The sequence below is a fragment of the Xyrauchen texanus genome, chromosome 12 (genome assembly GCF_025860055.1).
Source record: "Xyrauchen texanus isolate HMW12.3.18 chromosome 12, RBS_HiC_50CHRs, whole genome shotgun sequence".
In the NCBI taxonomy this organism is placed as follows: Eukaryota; Metazoa; Chordata; class Actinopteri; order Cypriniformes; family Catostomidae; genus Xyrauchen; species Xyrauchen texanus.
Window position 1 is genome coordinate 8,790,728 of NC_068287.1, and position 18,879 is coordinate 8,809,606.

Sequence of the window (18,879 nt, forward strand, 5' to 3'; positions counted from 1 at the left end):
TTTTAGATGTGCTGGAAATGACACTGTAGTGGGAATGATACAGGAGTAACAGAATTTTAATTTTTAAAAATTCACAGGGCTAACAGTGCCATAAGTTAAAGAAATAGCCATTAATAATGAATCATTATCTATTAATTACATGAATTCAATACTCAGTGAACCTCTATGGATATATACATTTTGTCTCTAGTTCATGTCTCTAAAGTTGTTCATACGTTTAGAAAGGAGTAGAGTCAACCGCTTAATATCGCAATGTAAACCCAACAATGGGATCAGGACCCCAATGAAAATTAGCTCACAGTACATTATCCCACCTATTACATGGCTACCTACCAAATAAATAAATACATGGACATGAAACATTGTTTTTAGTTGAAAATATTGTATTATATTTTATTAGCTTTCTTTTAAAGAGTAATACGAGAAGTAGGAAAAGTGACTGTCAATCCACAGATGTGTGATTGTTATTCAGAAATATCAGACACTAGATGGCTCAATCGACCGATCAGAATCGAGTCTTCCAGATATTGTATGTTTCAGTGTCTATGCAAACATACGAAAATGTCCATGCACTAGAAACACAATTTACTTAAGAATATCTATGAATACTAACAAGATTACGTTTAACGAGATCCATCATATAAGCACAACAGCCCTTATTTTTGGTAAGCAACAGAGTACCCAGCTGGTGTTGATGTTTGCTTTTATTAGTAGAATAATTACCAAAGCTTTCCTGCTAACTGAGCATTGTGCGAGTGTACAGCGAACAGGAGTCCCACCGGGACCGTGGTTTGACAACCTCCATGAATCGTCAGGCTGCAGCTCAAGGCCTCATGGCTTTAAACAGCTTCTACTTACAGAAATAATCTTCCTCCCCTCCAGGGACCTTCCTCAGCAGATACGGCTAAATTGCGTGGGGCCATGTAGTCCATTCAGCCTGTGCACTTTAAAAATGAGTTCATGGAATATTTAAAAATATCTTTGTCTTAGATGAAGCACTTCTACCGTTTTTACATGGAAACCTAGCACGCTCGGGTCCCGAGGCACTTTACTGCTCTAAATAACTGCCTCTATCTAAAATATTTAAAGTCTTAATACATGCGATGGTTACATTAGGGACACGTTGAGCGAGAGAGAACCCTCTGACACATTCCCTTTTGAAAACGTTTAATTCATCTCACACAGCTTTTATGGTGCCTGCTAACATTTGGCTGTCATGCATTTTGTCCCAGTAATTTGTCATGCCATTTAAGTCGTATTTAATAATGCTTAATGCGTCTTCTCTCGCTGAGCTGACGTGAAAGGCTGTCTTGTTGTGAGGTTGCTACAGTAGGTAGCTTAAGAGCAATTAAGCTTGTCAGGGTGTTGTTTGAATACAATTAGGCCGGAGAGTTTGTAGCCTTTGGATGAATACGTCAAAAAGTTTAGTTGCTTTATGGAATCAATCAACGGAAGTCTTACAGAGTGGTGCTAAGCCACTCTGTTGCTTAGATACAAGGCTATGTGTATTTTCTCTGCTTGATGCTAACATTATCTCAGCTTGATGTTAATAACAAGAATAATTTCAATCTTTTCTATTATAGTATTGCTTTTTTGACCATTAAAGGAATGGCTTTGTGTAGACAGAAGAAACTTGTGATAATCTCATTACGGCACACACACATCACAGAGATATCTATTCAGTGTTGCATTTTTGTCTGGAAGATGTCGTTTTCATAGCATTTGATGATATGTTAATGCTAAATGTCAACTATGTTGCCTGTCCACTAACACACAATTGTATATAAATATGGTTATCAGTTAGTATTATGTTATACAGTGGCGGCCAAAAGTATGGAATAATGTACAGATTTAGCTGTTTGGGAAGGAAATTGGTACTTTAATTCACCAAAGTGGCATTTGATTGATCACAAAGTATAGTCAGGACATAACTGATGTAAAAAACAGCACCATCACTATTTAAAAAATGACATTTTTGATCAAATCTAGACAGGCCCCATTTCCAGCAGCCAACACTTTATCCTTGAGTAATCATGATAAATTGCTAATTTGGTACTAGAAAATCACTTGCCATTATATCAAACACAGTTGAAAGCTATTTGGTTTGTTAAATGAAGATTAACAAGACTTTGTGTTTGTTTTTGAGTTGCACAGTATGCAATAAACTGGCATGTCTTAAGGTCAATATTAGGTAAAAAATGGCAAAAAAGAAACAGCTTTCTCTAGAAACAAGAGGATAAATACATCAGAGTCTCTAGTTTGAGAAATAGATGTCTCAAATGTCCTCAGCTGACAGCTTCATTGAATTCTACCCACTCAACACCAGTTTCATGTACAACAGTAAAGAGAAGACTCAGGGGTGCAGGCCTTATGGGAAGAATTGCAAAGAAAAAGACACTTTCGGAACAGAAAAACAAAAAGAAAAGAGGATAAGTACATCAGAGTCTCTAGTTTGAGGAATAGACGCCTCACATGTCCTCAGCTGACAGCTTCATTGAATTCTACCCGCTCAACACCAGTTTCATGTACAACAGTAAAGAGAAGACTCAGGGGTGCAGGCCTTATGGGAAGAATTGTAAAGAAAAAGACACTTTCGAAACAGAAAAACAAAAAGAAAATGTTAGAGTGGGCAAAGAAACAGATATTGGACAACAGAAAAGAGTGTTATGGATCTTAACCTATTTGAGCTTTTGTGGGATCAGCTAGACTGTAAGGTGTGTAAGAAGTGCCCGACAAGACAGTCACATCTATGGCAAGTGCTACAGGAAGTGTGCAGTGAAATGTCACCTGAGTATCTGGACAAACTGACAGCTAGAATGCCAAGGATCTGCAAAGATGTCATTGCTGCACGTGGAGGATTTTTTGATGAGAAATCTTTGTAGTAGTTTAAGAAGTTCTGAAAAATGTTCAAATTGTAATAGTAATTTTTCATGTTATTAATGTCCTGACTATACATTGTATACATCACAGCCTTCAGTTACATCACAGGCATGAACCATTTGCACTGGCTAGTCTTTGCTGGTGGCATAAGGGGAAGGAGCATTCTCATTCTAGAGAAGGAAAAAAATCTATGTAGGGCAATATGAGTCATCAATATTTCTGGTTTGTTTTGCCGGAAGACAAAGATTGTAAATTTAAAATGTGTATATCTGCTAAAAGTGCTTTTTGTTGGGGGCCTGGGTTGCTTAGTGAGTAAAGACGCAGACTGCCAGGTCTCCTAAGAAACCAAATTGACCTGGTTGCTAGAGAGGGTTGAGTCACATGGAGTAACCTCCATGCCACGGAGAATAGCGTGAAGCCTCCTCACGCTACACATGTCTATGTGGTAATGCGCTCAACAAGCTATGTGATAAGATGTGTGGATTGACATTCTCAGACGTGGAGGCAACTGAGATTCGTGCTCCGAGACCTTGGTTGAGGCAAGTCACTATACCAGCAGGATGACTTAGAGCACATTGTGAAATGGTCATTCCAAATTGGGGAACAACATTTTTTGTCAAATGTCTGCAATGCACTTATGTACACTGTGTTGATTCTCTCTGATTACTTCTGCTTCAGTTTTGTTTTAATTGGATTTCAAGCCTTAGCCTTAACCACTGCTTCTAACATCATTGATCACACACATTTGTGCTGAGCACATGGGAAAAAGAAAAAGTTTTTGCAGTTGTATCCTTTAAGTTGTACTCATCTAGTAGAGAAACAGCTTGTGAAATGAGCTGATATTCATCATCAATATGGTTTCACACATGGGGGGCTTGTTTGAAACATCTGTGAAGACATTTGATTTATCCATAAAAGACAAGTTGATGGATGTCGTTGTGTTTTATTGTAGAAAAGAACATTGTTATGCACAATTTTATAGATTAGATGGTGGATTTATGTGTTGCTAATAAAGTTTGAGAGTTACAGTAAGTTATAAACAGTGTTGATCAAGCTACTCAAAAACATGTAGCCTATCTATGCTGCCAACTACTCAACAGAAACATTTGTTAAACAAACTGAAAGCTACACTTTAGAGAAAGTAGCCAGTTATACTACAAGCTTCATGCCAAATTTGTTTGTTACATTTAAGATAGTTTATTTTTTTCAACCATATTCATAGAGCATACTGTCAAAGATGTCTCATTGACATCCGAGAGGAAATGTCTTAAAAATGTATTGCAGATAAGCAAACAATGTACAAAATACATCTTCCAAATGTTAATGCATATCAAATGGATGTCTGGTTGATGAACGTGTGCTATCAGGGATGATACTTTGTTATACAACTACCATATTTATGTACCATTCTTTATTTACATGGAGTTCCAAAGTACCTTAAAGAACAATATGGTAATGTAATTTGTTCCAAAATTACCACATACATATACTATTGTTTTGTACATGGTGCTTCCAGGTAATGGTAGCTACATGTACAAAAAACATGTGATGCCATAGTACTTTTTGATGCACATTCGTGTAGGCTACCAAGTGTTTTGATACTCTTGGTTGGAAAATGTCTTCTTCATCTAGTAACAAGCTGCACATGTGTTAAACATAATAAATACATTCTTCATCATTGTCAAACAATAGAACACAATTGCAGGTTTGGTTTCCATTGATTGTAAATAAATATCCATTGCAACCATATTTTAAAGTATTCCATTAGTGTGTTGGTGAGTGAGAAACCACTCCAAATGATTCAGTGTACACATGAGAGTGATTCAGATTGAATTGTGAACGGATTCAGAAAGTTTTGCTATCGCATGTAAAAATGTGAAAGAAATAAAAAATAATTGTAAAGAACTAAGTCAAAAAAAAAAAAAAAAATTTTGTTTTAATTGGATATCTACAGTTGTGATTCAAAGCTGCCTGTAAACACTGGAGACACTGCTTGCTGTAAAATGCAGTGTTGTAGCTTTTGTCAAAGCTACCATGCTAACTTAAAAAACCTGACACACTTTTTGTGAAATAACAATGACATTTTAATATGTTTATTTTGCTTAATTGTACTGCAGGTTGAAATATTGCAGCCGTTATCCTCAAACTAAGCCTTTCAAACACAGCAGAAGCCTCTGCCAGCTGGTTGCTTTGGCAGTGGGTGAAACTAATCTAAAAGTGGTAATCCCATTGGCTAGTGCTCACAGTCCACATTTTGAAACTTCTCAAGATCCTCATCAGCATCCACCAAACTCAACATCAGTATCTCCTTGAGCTGCATTAGGAACAGGAGCAGCGCTTCTAGAGCCTCCTTCGAGCTCAGATAGACGATTAACAGGTGCTATGGAGTTTGATTCCCCAGGGGTATACTACCGGTGCGAGCTCGGTTGCCAGCTCTGCCATGCCTCACTTCACACTCACTAATATGGGACCAGAAGATGACCCGGAGGTATTTGTGGAGTTATTTGAGTGGGTGACAGAAGCATCGGGATGGCCGGAGTCCCAATAGGTGGTCCGGCTGCTGCCGCTGCTCTCGGTAGAAGATCAATTGGCAGCTCAACAACTCCCAGTCACCAACCTCCTGGGGTATGCATATCTAATGGATGTCTGGTTGATGAATGTGTGCTATCAGGGATGATACTTTGTTATACAACTACCATATTTATGTACCATTCTTTATTTACATGGAGTAAACAAGCCATCTTGCAACAGGTCGGCCAGAGTCCTGAACAACATTGTTGACATTTATGCTCGCTGACATTTAGAGAGCTCGGCCACCCGTTTGCATTCTCCCAACAGCTTCATGAGGTGGGTGTCGGAGGTCGGAGGTGGGTGCTGGCAGAGGATCATGATACCGGACCTGTCATCGACCTCATGGTGCTTGAGCAGTTCATTCACCACTTACCGAAAGAGATGGCTCCTACGTCACAAACATAAGTCCAGTGCCACCACCCAGCATCGATGACGGAGGCAATCCAGCTGGCTGAGGACAATTTGGCATCGTATTCGGGGGCCAGCGAGCCCTCTTCACTCTTTATCTCTCTCCCTCTCTCCTCCCTCCCCCTCTCCTTCTCCTCATCCTGTTCCTATTCCCCGGAAACAGGGAATTCCGATCCCAAAACTGGTTCCCCAGTCCTGTGGGCCATTCAACCTGCCAGTTTTCCCTAGCCCTCTCCACTGTCCCCCAAAGGTTGGTGAATCTGCTGCCGTGGGTGTGAAATCTGGGTCAGTCTGCTGGAGCTGCGGGAACCTGGGCATATCCAGGACCAATGCTCAAGCAGACTGACCCAGACTTCAGACTCACGGCAGCAGATCCCCAACCCGCCCAAAGAAACCCACCATAATATTATAATGAGCCATATGGAATAACATTTCCAAACTGCTAATCAGTACCAGCAATTAAGTTGTATCCTCCTTTATCAGAGCGTCCTGAATCACTTGATAGAACCAATCTTTGATAATTGAAAAATATGGATATTTGAGTGTGATGTCTGGCTGGAGGCATTGACCATCAATCACTTTCACTTGCTCAAAGGCGTGCTTAAGGGTCTCGTCGGGAATCCTCTAAGGGCTGGAGAAGCCGAGGCTTATCCCTCCCTTATGTCCTCCTGACGTGGAACTGACATAGACAGCTCTGGCATCACCTCCCCAGCCAGCAAATCACACACCACGCACCAAAACGTTTTGTTGTAGGACCCATCCACACACATTCCTCTTAATAAAGTTGTAAATGCTGGCCAATTCATACCAAAGATTAGTGGATGGGAGAGGCAAGGACTAACAGCAGCCTCGTCACTATGCTTTTGTCCCCAAAATTTTATAATGACCGTCATTACAGGGTAATTTTGAACATCCCCATACACACACCTTACCTGCACGCACCCACTCATGTCCAAAGCCTCGGATTGAGCCAAGCTTTGGTGAATGGAGGATTGATTACAACCTGAATCCACCAAGGCTTGGTATGTACCCCCTTAATACTCACAGGTATCGGTATGCTCCTGCTCGATTGGGAGTGGCCTGTGGCAGGAAATTACACTGAACCGTCTAATGGCACATTGCTATTGGCCGGGCATTCGCAGGGATGTTCGCAGGCGGTGTGCAGCATGCCGTGAAGGTCATCTGGTGAATCTGCCTGCAACCCGAAATCGCCATTGCACCCCCTTCCATTAATTGAGGTCCCCTTCGAAAGAATTGGTATGGACCTCCTCGGGCCATTAGAGAAGAGGGCATGTGGACATCTCTTTGTATTGGTTCTGGTGGACTATGCAACGCAATATCCGGAAGCAGTGCCTCTGTGCAACATTTCAGGGTGCTACGTTCATGTAACATACACTACGCAAACTGTAGGAATTATTGGGAATTAAATCAATTCAGACCAGTGTTTACCACCCCCAAATGGACGGCTTGGGAGAATTATTTAATCAGACCCTAAATAATATGATTCGTAAGTTTGCACATGAAGATGCTTGAAATTGGGACAAGTGACTCAAGCACCTTTTATTTACATTACGAGAGGTCCCGCAAACCTTGATGGGGTTCTCCCCATTTAAATTATTTTACTGGTGTCGACCGTGCGGCATGCTCAACTTCCTACGATAAAATTGGGATGAGGGACCTTGCAGGGAACACTGCTGAGAGGTAAAAAGCGCACATCTCCCACTCCAGGAGGGAAAGACACTATACACAAGCGGTACACCCGGCCAGTTGTCTTGCAAACATACCTTTTCATACCTGACACACACAGGACGAACCGGCCCAACCCAGAGTTTTTGGAACCTCGAAGGTATTAGGTATTGCCCGGCCTGCTGCTCTACTGATGTCTGCTAAACAGGCACTCTTGGAGTAGTGTGCCCAAAGCCCCAAGGGGGTGGCACGTCCTGGGCGTGGTATGCCAAAACTATGGTGTCAATGACCCAGTGGGAAATCCTCTGTTTGGAGAAAGCGCTCCTATTCTGCTGTCCTCCGAAACAGACAAAGCTTATTATGAGCAAAGCTCAGAGCATCTAAAGCTCTGCGTGCGATCCAAATAGATGCGCAAAGCATGCACCGGACACAGCAACGAAAAGGATGAGTCTGCTTCCTCCTGGGGCAGTTTCGCTTGCAGGTTCACCACCTTATTCCTACATGGGGTCATGGGAACCTTGGGCATATAGCTCGGTCTGGGCCTCAGGACCACTTGAGAGTATTCCGGAACAAACTCGTTTTTGAATTTGAATGAGTGGTTGCGAGCCAGCTCTTTTTATACCCATTTGTCCGGGTTAGAAGCATGCAAATTCTACTCACCTATTCCCATTGGCCTTTTCTCAAAGATCATAGGTGTTTGAGGCTCCCAAGAGCGACCCCTAGTGTCACTACATCGACACGACGTTGAGTGACAGTAAGAGAACTCAACACACTAGGGCAATTAAAACAGGAGAATTTGCTCCAGGCTCAAGAATGTCAAAGCCAGCTGTATAATGGGTCCTTGGCTATGGGAATTTACACCGGGAGTTAAAGTCCTTGTATTGCTCCCCATATTGAGCTCCAAATTACTCACCAAGTGGCAAGATCCCTTTGAGGTCACACTGAGTGTTGGTAAAATCAAGTATGATGTGAAACAAACGGATATAGGTGGAGCACATCAGATTTACACCCTCAACGACATAAATCCGTGGAGAGAGGCGGTCCCCATGACTTTGACGACGGTTCTGGAGAGACGGTTGTGGTTCTGGAGAAGCAAGGACCGAAGGTTAAATTAAAATTCACTGATCGAGTAACTCCGGTCACGTGTGAAGACCACATCTCAGCTTCCCAAACCACGGATGTTGCAAGGAGAATTTTCCGACGGGTTATCGCCTCTTTCTGGTCATACGAATCTCATTGAGCACCATATCGAGATGACCCCATGGGTAGTGGTACTTAGTCATCCATACCGATTACCCAAGCACAAAAAAAAGTGGTTCAGGAAGAATTAAAAGGCAATGCTGTTTTTGGGGTTCTAGAAGAATCCCACAGAGAATGGGCCAGCCTGGTGGTTTTGGTTCCAAATAGCGATGGTGCGGTCCAGTTGTGTGTGGATTATAGAAATGTCAATGCGGTGTCTAAATTTGATGCATACCCGATGCCTTGGTTTGATGAGCTGCTCCATCGGTTAGGCATGTCTCACTTTCATTCGATACTGGATTTTATGGCGGGATATTTGTAGATCCCCTTAACTCCCATGTCCCTATAAAAGACGGCATTTTCCACACCTCAGACCGCACAGTGCTTACATTTATGCATTTGGTGCTTATGCCGCTGACTATCTGGATGACATAATTATTTACATTAATGATTGGCAGTGGCACCTGCAGCATCTGAGGGCTGCCCTGAGGTCTTTGAGACAGGCGGGACTCACGGCAAACCCAAATAAGTGCAAAACTTGGCAGGTGAAATTATGGTATCTGGGCTTCCACTTGAGTCACGGGCAGGATCAGCCCCAAATTGATAAAACCACAGCGATTGCAGCCTGCCCAAAACCTAAGACCAAAAAGGTGGTGAGGCAGTTCCTGTGGCTGGCTGGCTATTATCGCAGGTTTGTGTCTAATTATTCAACCATCACCAATCTGCTTACTGACGTGTCTAAAAAGGGGGCACCAGATCCGGTCCAGTGGATGTTCACACGGGAGAAAGATGCATTTTGCGGTGGGCCATTATTGCACTCTCCTGACTTCTCTCTCCCTTTTATCTTGCAGATGGGTGCATCGGACAGGGGGTTGTGAGAGGTACTATCCCAGATATGGAGGGGGAGGAGCTGTACTTTAGTTGCAAACTCTCACTGAGGGAGACTAAGTACAGCACGATAGAGACAAAGTGTTTGGCCATCAATTGGGCGGTCCTCACCCTCTGGTACTCTCTGTTGAGGTGTGCTTCAGCCTCTGTTCAGACCACGCCCCACTCCAGTGGCTCCATCGCATGAAGGATTCCAATGCGTAGATCGCATGTTGCATATGGAAAAAAGCAGCCATAATATTCTTCAGGATTACTTGTTTTGTATTGCTCTAAAAAATGTCTTTTAGAATTCTTTTTTGTTGTGTGTGTGTGTGTGTGTGTGTGTGTGTGTGTGTGTGTGTGTGAAGTATTCCCTGGTAAAACTGAACATCTAATTCCACCTGTGTTTATACAGTTTTACAACATTTCACCAAATGTATTTAATTGTAAGAATGAGTCACACAATAGAAAGAAATATTTAATATTTTCATGTAGGGCATGATATAATGCCATATATTGAAATAAATCATACATACACTATATACACCAATTCCAGAGGATAATTTTCAATGCTAAATGTGGAGCGAAATATACTTTATGTCCTCAGGTAAAGATATGATCTCAAAGCCTTTGAAGACGAATTTCTTAAAATGCTTCTCAGAGGGGATGACAATCAGAACTGTGTTCTGTTTCACAGAAGGTGGCTTGAAAGAGATAACTGTTACACTTTTCAGCTTGTGTTCCCTCATATACACTCTCTCTTTCTATAGCGTCTTATATCAATTTATTTCTTTGTGTGTGTGTTCAGTGGCTCTAATAAACCACTATACCTCCTCCCCAAACACTCCCTCTGTCTGTCCCCAGGGTTTCTTTGAAAGAGAGACAGGGAAAGGCTGAGTTGAAGCTGTTGCCATTTTCAGTAGTCGAAAACAGTGTAAATGCTGTTTACACGGAAACATGGGCAGAATATTTTTATTTTATTATTACTGATTACCAGTGATATCAGATTCAAACAACCTTTAAGAAAGTTCAAGTTTTGGGTTCTACCAAAAACATACTGTTCTTTCTGGTAGTGTTGTGCATATTTTGTATCTTCCTAAAAGAAAGAGTGCACACTACAACATACTAAGAGTTGAGGTCCTTGGCAAACACACCATTCCAAATAAAAGTATGTTTTTCTAATACCATGGTTGTGCAATGACCCATTTTTCACTAAGAGAAACAGAAATGAATTGGACTTACCTATGTTTAACAAATATGTGCCTTAGAAACTCAGCCCCTAACATTTATTTATGCATTGTAGCATGTCTGTTTATCCCAGTGAAGATATTCTATGTTTAAAGCATTGCTGTTAAATTATGGGATCTGAATTGGGCTGACAGTCCCTGTTACCTCGATTAGAGGAGAGAGGTCCATTAACAAGGCCATGTGTGCAATGCGTCTGCTCTGTATCACATTATACTTTTATACGATACTTTTGCCCAATCGCATTACACAGCTGTAACTCTGTGCTGGGCTTTCTCTGTACCCAACAGGCTTTCAGTTCTCTCATGCTGTTTAACAACATAATCTGGATATATTTCAGTGTATACTGTAAAAGGAAACATCCTATAAGATGATGATTTTGGCCTTTGTAGGATAGCGCTTTTGGATGTATTTTGATTTCAATGACAAGTAATAACATGAGTTTGAAATCAATAATGCTGGGTTTTATGCAAATAAATGGGAGGAAATTTATAACATTTTTTATGGACTACAAAAGAAAGCAATTGTTTCACTGCATGCTCAGTATCTTCCCAGAGGTCCAATGATAATGTTTTAAAAGCCCCCCATCCCCAAAAAACCTCACAATTTAGTAATATATGATAATTGTTTGGCCAAAATGCCTCCTTAAAACTTCAACGTAAATGCCCACTGTTATGATTGGCTAACATCATGCAACCCCTCAAATTCAGCAAACTCAATCGGAAGAGGATGAACCATGATATTATAAAATTAATTTAACCTTTTAATCTCAAGCACAACTGTTAACTCAGCACCATAAACTATCAAACCGCCATGGCATTTGAAATATTCATGAATTGAATTAAACTGCCCCATCCTTCAATAACAGTTCCTTTGCAAATCTTGAATCATATGCTGACGTGAGCAGAAAAGAAAACAAACACACATAGTCCAAAGAATGGTGAAATTACGCCAGAAACACAGAAAGGGTCAAAGATGTCCATTGTCCATCATCAAAGTCGTCCATCGTCAAAGACGTCCTATGTTACATACACCAACAATTAAAAATAGCGGAGATGGGTGAAAGAACGTGTCCATGACAAAGGCAACAGCTGAATGAGAGAATTTATTTTCACTTTCAGAGTTGTAACTTGACTCTGCATCTTTTAAAAGTAGCGAGATTCATGGCAGTGATCAAACAGTCTGTGTAGTTCATGTTTATATACAAAATGATTTAAAATAGTCTAGATGGGTCCCCTTTGGTGTTATGTAGCCATGGAAGGCCTGCTCTCTCGACTTTAAATGTGTGCCAGTGGGTGGGGCCAAGGGTGGGATGACACATGTTGTGGGACGTGTAAATACAAATGAGCAATGTGTTGTGATGTCATTAACACACAGATTTCAAAACGAGACGTTTCAGCATGGTGGCACCTATAAATTCTCTTTTTAAACTGTGGAGGAAGTTTTGAGTTCTGAAAATTACAGTATGTTTTTAAAGAACAGTTACCTCTTATTTGTCTAAATATCAAGGAAAATGTGATTCTCCATTTCATGAACCCTTTTAAATTGTAGTTTTTGGATCATCATTGTGATTTGCATCATCATTCTAGAAGTAAAAATCCAACTTATTTTTTTCATATTTATACTTATCATGTCTGATAAGTTCAGACATGCAACTCTGAATGACACTGAATGTTCTTTGAACATGTTATCTGTAAGCCAGTCAGCTCGATCATATGCGATATGTCAAGTCAATCGGTTCATATAGTGTAAGCTGATAGTCCTTTGACGTGTAACCGCGTAATCAGTCAAATTGCATACTCTCTCTTTGCATAATATTTAAACTGGCTCAGTTTGCATGTAAGCCAGATTCACTGCTTTTCTTGCACTACTCTCTATTCTGCATATTGCGGCGCCATTTTGTGGTCCGTTCTGCATAACGCAACGGCTCATTGTTGCTTATCGCGCCCCATTCGGCACATTTCGAGGCCGAACCACCGAACAAACAAACATAAAACAAACACAAAGGAAAAACCCTCGATGGGGAAACAAACATAAACTAAGAACTCAGGCAGGGAAACACAGATCAGGCTTGACAACATTCAACAAACGACCAGGTAATGGAGGAACGGGCAGGGTTATATACACACAAGGCAGGATGATTACAAACAAGACACAGGTGAGAACAATGACAGTGAACACGAACGCTAACAAGGAGACTATGGAGTTAAATAAAGGACAAAAGTGAAAACTAAGGAGCAAGGTGAAACACGACAGGGTAATACATGACAAAAGGGCTATGAGAGGCATAGGTTAAAACCACTTTGCCCTTCACGTGACCATCACACACCCACTGTCTGAGAATATGTGTCATTCTTTATAAGGGCTCTGCATGTTTTTGTCACTCATGTCCATGTAGGGAGAGTGGAGAGTTAAGATGATGCCATTTATTCAAACAATGACATCTACATGCTTCACAGCTGATATGACAGACTCTGCTGAACATATGTAAGGCTGGTCATGTAAACAAACCTGTCGTCAGTTGAAGCTGCAAATGCTGTTTCCCTCCCAAAACCCTGTTCCTTACCCCAAACTACCTTGGTTACGGGCCCACTGGCTTGAATTTTTACATTCGCAGGAAGAATAACAGCAAATTCACAGTTGTGTTTGAGGCATTTAATGCCTGAATGTTTCCAGAGGTGATCTTTTCTCATGACAATGGGATTACTTAGCCTAACTGTTTTTATCCTTTATCTGTAATAAACTCACAGCACATGAGCCAATCTCATCTCTCTGTGAAACTGCTCGTCACAGACACAGAAAGACTCATCGATCCGATATCATGTTGGATAGGCCTGATTTTGTTCTGTTTATTTAGGATTTTCTGCACCCTATATACACTTGTGCAGCTGTTTTTGTTGTTTTGTTCTGTTTAATTGATGGCTTTATTTGCTCATGTCACTTACATCATCATCGAGCATCAGAATAATTCTTACAATATGAATTTAACCATGTTATGCTATATATAAAAAAATAAAAATAAATTTACCGGCCAAATGATGAGTTGATTACTCAAACTCCGGTATCCTTTCTCGCTTGATATAACACATCTGCAGAAGTAGAATATGAATGAACAGAGGCAGAGCTGTGTGGCTTTATAATAGATTTGCGAATGTAGAGCAGTATAGTTTATTTAAGAGCACGTGTCCAGTTTTGAGCAAGAGTTGCCCGAGTGGAGAGATTCGAAGTGGCGCAACCGTTACATGGATGCGCTCTCGCATGATATGCATGTTGTGCTCTCAACATAAACAATATTATAACACCGTAGAGCTACAGTCTGTTCCAATAGCTGCCGCACCATGGTCCAATATGGAGATAATATTTATTTAGCAATAAAAAAATTTGTATTTATGTATATTTTTATTTTACTTGGTGAAATTACCATCAGTCTCCGCGCCTCCCCTGACATGCTAGCTGGCACCCCATTGAGGATGTGGTAAATGGTCTGCACTTATATCATCAAGTCATTGGCAAAGTGGGTCGATATTGAGATCGGTTCTCAGTTTTGCCAATAACTGGGCCTGACATGAGCAACATGTGTGTAGAAGCATGAGTATGTGTGGCTGTAGATTAAAGCACGTGCGTGCACACACACACACACACAAAACGCTAAAAAGGACCTAAAATCATGAATGTACTATTAATTACATTAAAATAAAAAATAAATAATATTCCAAGCCTTCTTGAGTGTGGAACAGACTGAACTTTGTCAGTCTTTAAATGTTAAGTTTAACTTTATGAATCAGAATGATCCATTTCTTAAGTCCAACTAATGGACTCAATGATCTAGTTGCATCGATTCGGCAGCTCACAGGATCCAGAGAGCACACGTACATCTGAGATGTCAGTTTTAGATATTTTCATCTGGAGCATAACAATCTAATTAACTTCTACTAAACATTTGACATATCATATTTACAAACATTCTAAATCTTAAATGTCTCAAAGACATTGTTGAATGTCTTTGTGACATCCGAGGAATAATTATTGACATATTGGATGTCTTATAGAAGTATTGCAGATGAGCAAACAACGTAAAAAATAAAAATAAATAAATAAACTTCTAGATGTACACACACACATATTAATTTTGAATGTGAAACTGCACAGCCAGTGGAAGTGGGTAGAGTGTAGACAAGTATTTTTTTTTTTATTGATTTCAATTTGTTATTTCTTTTTGTGTATAATATAGTACATGTAAAAAATGGGTTATGTCTGCTGTACTGTATTTTTATTTATTTATTTAATATTTTATAGCTGTAAAAAACATATGAACAACTAATATCAGCAGTTTAGCATTCAGACGTGTATGCGTGTGTGTGTGTGTGACAAGCGCTGGTAAACATTCAAATTACATTCAAACCAGTATTACCACTGGTTGGACGCTAAGTAGAAATATGGGATAATTTTCGTAAAGCAATCCCTTCATAATAACACAAGGCAATTTAATTAATTTATTTAAAAAATGACAAACTTAAACCAAATACTGTCATGGGAGGAGCCCTGGTTTGTTTTGTGTCTTCACTCGTGTTGTTGCAGGTGTGGCATTAATTACGCAGCGGCGTTGCTCAGCAATGCTTATTACCAGCCGCTCCCCAATAATGCGACACATGCATGCTCTCTCCTTTCCCCTTTATAAGCAACCCTTTGTGTGAATTGTGTTTGTCAGATCGTTCTCGTGTCCTGTGCTTTTTGTTCTCGTTTTTTTTGTTAGATTTACCTTTACCAGTTTTCCTGAGCCCCAGTCTAATATCTCTCTCTGCATTTGGTCTTCACTGCCTTCTTCATCCCACCTCACTGAAGTCATTGCCTGCCAAGCTTCATCATCATCATCATAATCATCATCATCATCACATCACCATTGGACTTCTCTTGCTGTTTTTCGACTGCTGTTTCCTACTCAATTATTCTTTAAATATCATTAGAATTGTTACCTGCATCTGGGTCCTCTATTAAGACATTTCTAAATTCAAGTTGCACTTCAAACGAAATGAGAAAGTGATTAAAATAATGGTGGTCAAAAAACAAACAAACATATATAACCACCTTTCCATTTAGCATTCGTCTATGACAATAGGTGGAAAATTACTAATACAAATAAGATCTAAAAACAATTATAAATGTAAACATGATTATGATATATCGGATACATAATCACTGAAATATAAAATCACGGTTCGAGGTGAAAGTGTTTTGTATTATTTGATGATTTAATCACAAATGTATAGACCACAAATTAAGTGACCCTGCAGACCTGCGCTCACAGTGAACTGCTCTGTGGAAATAAAGCAAACTGAACTCCGATCACCTCCTGAGCAGAGATGGTCTGAGGTCACTTGCAGCACTCTTATAGACAATACTATTCTCGCCAAAAAATTTCAGAATACTGATTCAAAGAAAAAATGAGATCCCTTTACATATGTGTGTTCCATAAGACAGCATGCTTCAGAAAAAACAGCGCATCATATATTTGCTTAAAAAGACTCTTTGAGTAGCTATTTGTTTAACGAATGACAACTGCTACTAATATAAACAAATGGCAGCACGCATTGGAGGAAGGTCGTGTTTAATGTGTTGACTGTGCATATAAGAGCTGTAAACTTTTTATCATGGTACTTTGATGACGCGTTGGATGTATGTATATAAAATAAACGTATTATTTCGTTTAAAAGACTGTATGAGTAACTGTTTGAGTTAAGGGTTAATTAGCTGATAGTTTTTAATATCAATTGAATATATTGAACGTGTTAGAAAATTTTCTTAGAGGCTACAAGAGTCCAAACTGAATAAAATCCCATATACTGTAGAGTTTATTGTGCAACCAGAATCCTAATAATAACTACTTCCAGCTGCTCACACAAACACATAAGGAAACAAAATGTGCACTCTTACTAACCTCTGTAACCTACTGAAGATGGATGGATGGATGGATGGATGGATGGATGGATGGATGGACGGACAGACGATAGACTGGTGAGCGGGCAGACAGACAGACAGACAGACAGACAGTAAGCTAGCAACACATCTTTTAACCCTAACTGATTCAGTGTGAAGCTTCTCATTTCTTCAGCGGCATATTCTCAGTGTCAGCAAAGCCTTCTCTGCTGGCGTAACATGACAAATAAATAAAAAAATGTCATCCTTTCATTCTCAATCACCTTTTTGCCTATGTATTTTTAATCGCTTTCCACTCTTAATTAATCTACAAATAAATAGAGAAAAACGAAAAGTTTACCCAGAAATAATTTATTTCTTGATGCTTACAAGCAAAGTTTGACAACTGTTCCACAAATCGCATGCCTGAAGCAGCGTGTGAGTTTGAGCTCCATGCAGTCAGACCTTCAGAATTTCCACAAAATACCTCAACAGTGCAAATTAATGTGCAACTAAAGTCAGATTGTCAGATTCATCAGCCAATCAGATTGATTTATGTGTTTTTGGTGGGTGTGATCTTTAGGATATGTCCCGTTCGAGGCCTGCTAGCTGGCCTTGATAACTTAATCTCACTTTATGTGATGTACGTAATTCAAGAGCGAAGAGCTCGAGATCTTGCTGAAGAGTCGGCTGTCATCACTGCCACTTTCACCATTTAGAAAAATATCCTTATGGATTTACAAACACAAGATGTTCTGTATGATCGTGCAATTGATTAATTTATTAAACAGGAAAGGAGGACTGATTTTTACTTCAAGTAAATTGGTAAGTGCTTTTTGCATTGTTATAGCAACATCAGGAGTTTCCAAGTGTAAATTAGGCTTGCTTGAGCATTTCAGGTTTTGAAAAATAGTGCTGCGGTTCCATTCAACTCGGAAAATCAGATTTGACAACTTCCTACTAGGAAAAGTGCAATGGAATGCATTTTGAAGGCAGAGTTACAACTTGTAGGCTCATGCAGAAATTCTCAACTCTGATTTCGCCGAGATACAGGTGCATGATGTCACACAAACATGTCGAGACTCAGGGAGATATACAAAGTAAGTGATAAACATTCACTTTATTAAGAAATATCAATAAATTAGATGGTTTCCACATTACATTATATTAAAGCTTGTTTAACAGCTTGTTTAAGCAGAAACAGGTGTATTAAACATTATAATCTCTTTTGATAATCGTACACCTGAAGCACAAATGCTAGCACTGCAGCATTGTTTATCAGTTGGGTTGCTAGGAGACATCTCTACTGAGAGTCAAACCCCTGCTAAGCTAACAGGAGCTTTGCAGTTTTGTTCCCTTAAACGCCATCTTCCAAATATCGGGGAATGGAATGCATTTATGGTCAGAGATATCAAGTAGAAATATCCCACATCCAACTTAAAAGGAATGCAGCATATATAAAATGTAATTTGGTATTAATAATTTGCTGCGACATAATGTATGATGCTGAAAGACGTATGCCGTGGTCGTGGGAAGGATGTTACTGTGTTTCAGAAGGGTCAAATAATTGGCCTGCATCAAGCAAAGGAAACAACTAAAGAGATTGCTGAAATCACTGGTATTGGGCTAAGAACGCATTATTAAAACCTAGAAAGAGTTAATAATCAGCAGTTGTAGCAATGTTGTCGGAAAAATATCTTGAATGATCGGAGATTTCTAAAACTCATGGTGAAGTCTCATCATAAAAAAATCAACAGTACAATTCACAGCTGTGTTTATAATTAAAGTAAGAGAATTTCCACATGCACAATGCAATGAGAATGTACAGGATTTGGACTAAATAGCCATATGGCCACAAGAAAACCACTTGTTAGTGAGGCTAATCTGACTTCAGTTTTCTATGGAGCATACAGATTGGTCTGTGGAGCAATGCAAAAAAGTCATGTGGTCTGATGAGTCCATATTTACCCTATTCCAAAGCGATGGGTGAGTCAGGGTAAGGAGGGAAGCACACAAAGTTATGCACCCATCATGCATACTGCCCACTGTACAAGCATCTGAAGGCAGTGT